Here is a 6,179-nt window from a genome sequence, read left to right on the forward strand (position 1 = left end):
CATGAACTTATCTGTTAATGTTACTCAACACTAAGAGACAGATATAGTACTAAGTATGTTACGAAACCATAGCCAGTTACACTTTGGAAATCTTTAATTGAGAACAATAATTCTGATATCATTAGACCAGGACTCCCCACTGTCGACAACACATTCTTGCACTGGCGCACATACATACAATGATTAACGCAACACTGGGTTCTATACTGACATAGGTTTACCTTTCCTTGCGTCCACCTCTCTTTCTACAACTCTTCAACACCTGGTTCTAGACTGACATAGGTTCACCTTTCCTCGCATCCACCTCTCTTACTACAACTCTTCAACACCGGGTTCTATACTGACATAGGTTTACCTTTCCTCGCGTCCACCTCTCTTACTACAACTCTTCAACACCTGGTTCTATGCTGACATAGGTTTACCTTTCCTCGCGTCCACCTCTCTTACTACAAGTCTTCAACACCGGGTTCTATACTGACATAGGTTTACCTTTCCTCGCATCCACCTCTCTTGCTACAACTCTTCAACACCAGGCAATATTCGTTCGTCCTAAAGTGGGAACCTGAGTAACGGAAACTCTACTCTTGTTAAAAGTAGCTTTCTAAATTGTTCGAGTCTGATCATGTTCCAATTCATCGATTTGATTCGTTAATCTGACCATGGTTTGATGTCTTGCCACATGATCGGAGAATGACTGCAAACTACTCACCACTGATTCACCGTTAACGGACGAAGTGTCTTGTGCATTCTGTTACTCACCATTATTACGTAATATGTCTCTTGATTTATTACAAAGCAGCGATAGCGCCCATTCTATCACGGAAAAACCGCAATTCTCAATCATGAGCTTCTTATACTTTTCTTATGTGTTGGGGAGGCATGTCTACCTTATAACTCAAATGAAACTTATTATCCTTGCTTGCCATCATTCTCACGATGTTTGTAAATCAGTATATTTAGTGTGGTTGGTTGACATTAACATCATATTTTGTCACACACGAGATTCGAGTTGCATTTAGATGAGGGCATCATTGACACAACACGTTCGGTCGATACTTATTTATCCCATCCGACAACCGCCTGCACACACGATCCCAACTGCATACACCCGAAAAGATCCGGGTTAGAATTGGTCTTTAGCAACCATTGCTTGTCGTAAGAAGCAACTGAAGGGATCGGGTGGTCGGGGTCGCTGACTTGGTTGACACACGTCATCGTATCCAGCTGCGTTTACTGACAAATACAAATAACCATAGACAAAAACATGCAAAGAAATGTTTAATTGAAAGGCCCAACTAAGAAGTAATGGACATATAAGGTGACACTGACATGCAATAGGTGATCATGACAGCAACAAACAAATCTCATAATCAAGCAACAAGTCATTGACCATGACACAACAACTGTCAATAGTGGTTATGGGATCCATATGATACGACTGCAGCCTGGCACTGTCCTCTCATGCTACCAAAGAAAGGTAGTGCCACTCATGGCAGAAAGCAATTCCGATTTCTTGGAGCAAAGCTGATACACAGGACGACGTGAGACGGAAACCTGAGGCTTGTTTCAAATGTGTTCTATCGGGTTGAGGTCCGGTGAACGAGCTGGCCACTCCATACGGACGGTTGTCTGTTGCTCAAAGAAGGCATCAACCACCCTGGCACGATGGGGTCATGTATGGTCGTCTATGAGGATGAAGTCAGGACCAACTGCACCAGCAAACGGTCTACCGTACACATCCAGGATCTCATCCCTGTAACGCATGGCACATGTACATCACTAGCACATGGAGATCCTGGATGTGGACTCTTAGCCCTGCTGATACCTCCCCAAACCCTTAATGAGCCACTCTCCGCCTTTGATGCACAGCCAAGTTAACATCATAAAATCTTCGATCGGTGAAGTCCACCAGTACCTTCACTCGTCTGTGATGATCATTGACTGTCCAATTGACATGATCATTGCCGGTGATGCAGGTTAAGAGGGATGCAAATGCATGCTCTCCTTGACCGACGCATCTGTCTAATTCTTCGACTGTCCAATGAGGTCGTTGATGGGGCATTTCTGTTTTCAGTAATTGCAATTAACTCTTGTGAAGCTCTCAAACACAGGGCGCAGTGTTGCATTGACAAAAAAACAGAACGGAGGAAACAGTGGTCATCATGCTTGTCCCTGCTTTATGTGGTAGTGTGGTTCCAGTGGGGTTACCCAGTCATTGTGTACCGGGTTTTAATCGAATCTGACTTCAAATCAAAGTTTCATGTAGATTTGAAAATGGAATCCTTAGCAAACTTTGAGTAGTATATATGGCAAGAAATCTCTCGTTGTTATCGAACCACATGTGTGGATAGATAGTGGATAAGTTGTCTAGTATTTCGGGGACTTAAGGAGGACAAACGCATCATACTGTTTTACAGGTTCTTAGTTTAAATTTCTGCCTGGATTCTATATGCCATGCTTAAACTGTCTGGTAACACATCAGAATTATGTTTTTACAAAATGTGATATGAGAGTTGAGGTACATTCGTCTATGGATTTGAAAGTTTACCTCAAGGAAAGCCTTTGGTCGATCAGCGTTTGCATAAAACAATTGCCAACTTTAAAAACAGGTGTTTTACGACTAGGTCGACGCGAAGTTTGATATTTCTATAGACTAGTACTTGAAACATTGACAGGTATAATTACAAATTACAAAACCTAGTGTTTAAGATTGTGTTACACGATTGATTTCGGCTAGGTGGGAATATATGTAGTTTGGGGCAGAAAAGTGGACTTTAAAATGGCGCTTTTCAGCTTCTAGTGTGTGCTCAAATGCCTTGGGTCACAATAAGCGAGTTGACGTCCGGTTTACATTTATTCAACAAGCTAATTGCCCATGAAGGTCCGGATGCAATAGATCTTCGGCAACCCATGTTTGTCGTAAGAGGTGACTACAGAGATCGAGTTTTCAGGCTTGGCTGACACATGTCATCGTATCCCAACCGCGTATGTCGACGCCAATGATGTCAATCACTGGATGTTCCGTTCCAAACTCGACTATTTACAGACAGCCGTCATACAGCTGGAACATTGCTGAGAGCTACGTTCAATAAACAAACAGCAAATATGATAATGAATCACCAGTGGCTTAATCTTTATCATGAAACACAACTGATATGGACAGCTTGACCTATCAACCCGCCACCTGCCAGTATCAGAATCAGTTTTCACCAGGCTGTATGTAGCGCTCACTCACAGTATATAGCACTCAAATCATTACATTGTTTTGAGGCTCTGATTATTCTGCAAAACGTCTTATAATTAAGGAACAGTTTTAGTCCAAATTCTAAATGCCCTTCAAACATGTGTAATGTGTTGTTACTGACTGTATATTCAGCAACAATTCAATCTCTCACGAACAAACACATGTTTTGTTTTGGGTTTTCTTGTGTTCCAGAAAGGACATCTTCCCAAAGTGCTCTGTCTGTCATCAGCAGTTTGTTCTCAAAGGCCCCGCCCCCTACCTACTGCCCTGTCTACACGCGGTGTGTGAGACGTGTGTGACATCTGCAGCTGGTGGTGTGATATCATGCTCTTCTTGTCAGAGGGAGGTCAACCTCACAGACACAAGCCTCCAGAAGGATGCAGTGAGACAGAAGGAAATATTCCATCTGACAGTCCAACATCGCCCCACAGAGCTTCTCTGTACTCACGAAGATGACGGCAACCAGGCTGTGTGTTGGTGTCGGGAGTGTGAAGAGCTCCTCTGTGAATACTGTCAGAATATGCACAGCAGCTTCAAACTTACAAGAAAACATGTACTTCAAAACCTTAACCTTAAACCAGCTGTCTCAAACATTCCAACCCCTTGCAGTATCCACAGCCATGACTCTCTTTATCTTTTTGATCAGAGATGCAACATTTTGATTTGTGGAAGATGCAGATTTGAAGATCATGCAGATCATGAAGTTGAGAAGGTAGATGTGGCAGCTGAAAGTATCCTCAAATAGCTGGACCAACGCAAAACTGAGCTGGCAACCTTACAAGCTCGCCAACAGTCCAACATTCAGAATATCAGACGAGGGACCGAAATCACAGATACAACGCACAACACAGTGAAAGAAAATATTGGCCATACTTTTAGAACTCTGCGAGCACAACTTGACCAACGAGAGAAGGAACTTCTGACTGATCTTGAAGGTCAGACGAAGGCGGCCAAGACAAGTCTCCGTACTCAGCTAAACACATGTGAAGAAGCTTCGAAGAAATGCTCTGAGGTTTTAGACTACGTCACCAAGGTTCTCACGTATGCCTCACAATCAGACCTTCTGGAGTTGGAGAGTTCTGTAAGGGAGGCAACTAGGGCTTTCCTTGACACTGTTGAGACTCAAACACAGGACATACTCGCAGCTGTCTTTAACACCAACGGCTTGTCAAAGCTGAAATCAAACATATCACGATTTGGGGCTGTCGTGACCAAGGGCATGGAAAAAGAAAATGCAAGAGGTATTTATATCAGATATGATTTCACGTTCTCTTTTATTGCGTGTAGGAGTGGAACAGCGTTCTATAGTGCTTACAGATGCACTATTCTTATGGATACACAATGCCATTTAGAAAGTGATCAGAGTTGATTTTTTATTGCGTGTAGAAATGGGACAGCGTTCTATAGTGTTATGTTGTATTTGGGACTACACGTTCTCAGTAAATTACAGATTCTATGACTGTTTTGAGTCTAGAATCCGTAATTTACTAAGAAGCGTCCTTCAAACTGACATTGTCTATTTATAGCTGTCGACTATGTGGGCGGTGTCAATTCACATTTGTCAGAGGGATACACAAAGTACATGATGTAGTCTACCAGTTGTCAGACTTCAATTTCTATGGAAACCGCTGTGGCTGAGAAGGTTAGATCGCTCATTTTATGTGATCGGGTGCCTGACTCTGAGAGTGTGGGTTCAAATCACGGCCTAACAAAAAGTACTAGAATTTATACTTTACGGAGAAAGTGTAATCCCAAAAATAACATGTGACACATCATTCTCAGCAACTCGAGTTTTTTGCTCGAAAGACAACTAATATTATACTTAAAGCACCGGTAGTTATTGACACAATGCCATTGTCTAGTCAGCCGAGTTGTATTAGATACTTAAAGAACACGCACTTTATAAACAGTAACAGTTGCTCATAATATGTTGGAATGTTACAGTCGAGATTTCTTATGGATGTCTAATTATTGCTGATGGGGCGTAAACCACTAATTATTCATTCATTCTTAAGGGTGTATTTACATCATGGTGTTGTTTCAGACAAGGAAACTCAAACTGAACATGACTTCATAGCTGAGATGGAAATCAAATATAAGAACCTGAGTTTGGTAATTAAAATAATATAATGCACCGTAACCGCTAAAGAAGAGCGTATGAGACAGTATGTATGACGACAAAGTATTTAATGTACTAGAACCAATTAAAATGTAAGACAACGATCTAAAACATTTGGAATCCGTTTTCAGAAGTAAATGTCCATAATTACCTATCTAATGTCTACAGCACATCGCTCGCCGCGAATAGGTGTAATATTGCTGATGCGGGTGTTAAGGAATAATTATTCATTCATTCATTCATTCATTCATTCATTCATTTATTCATTCAGCACATCGGAAATCAGAAGAGGATCATTGACTGAGACAAAACCAAAATCGAAATACATGCAAGCTATATCAGAATTAACAAACTGAGACTGATATGCTTTTTAAACATTCACTTTATTAAAAAGAGGTACAAGGTAACTTCAGTTATTTTGGGTCACACTGAAGATCCGGGTTCGATTCCCCACATGGGTACAATGTGTGAAGTCAATTTCTGGTGTCGTCCGTCGTTATATTGCTGGAATATTGCTAAAAAAATGTGTAAAGCTAAACTCACTGACTCACTCATTCAGTTATTTTGGGACAATTTATAGATAACACTTTTATAGTGACTACACATCGTAGGCCGTTATAAGGTTGTCAGACTATTGTAAAGCAATCCAGAAACAACGCAGTGCCAGTAAATAAAATATACGGCATATTCGGTACATTGTATGTTCTTTTCCGAGTTAAGTTTAAAATATTTAGATATTTGTACATACCTATCGCCTACCTCCCCATATGTCCCGACATACATACTTACTGACAATTAAGTCTGATTAAGGGTTAT

Source organism: Haliotis rubra, unplaced genomic scaffold, assembly GCF_003918875.1.
Source record: "Haliotis rubra isolate DU_JTF1 unplaced genomic scaffold, ASM391887v1 Scf522, whole genome shotgun sequence".
NCBI classification, from domain to species: domain Eukaryota; kingdom Metazoa; phylum Mollusca; class Gastropoda; order Lepetellida; family Haliotidae; genus Haliotis; species Haliotis rubra.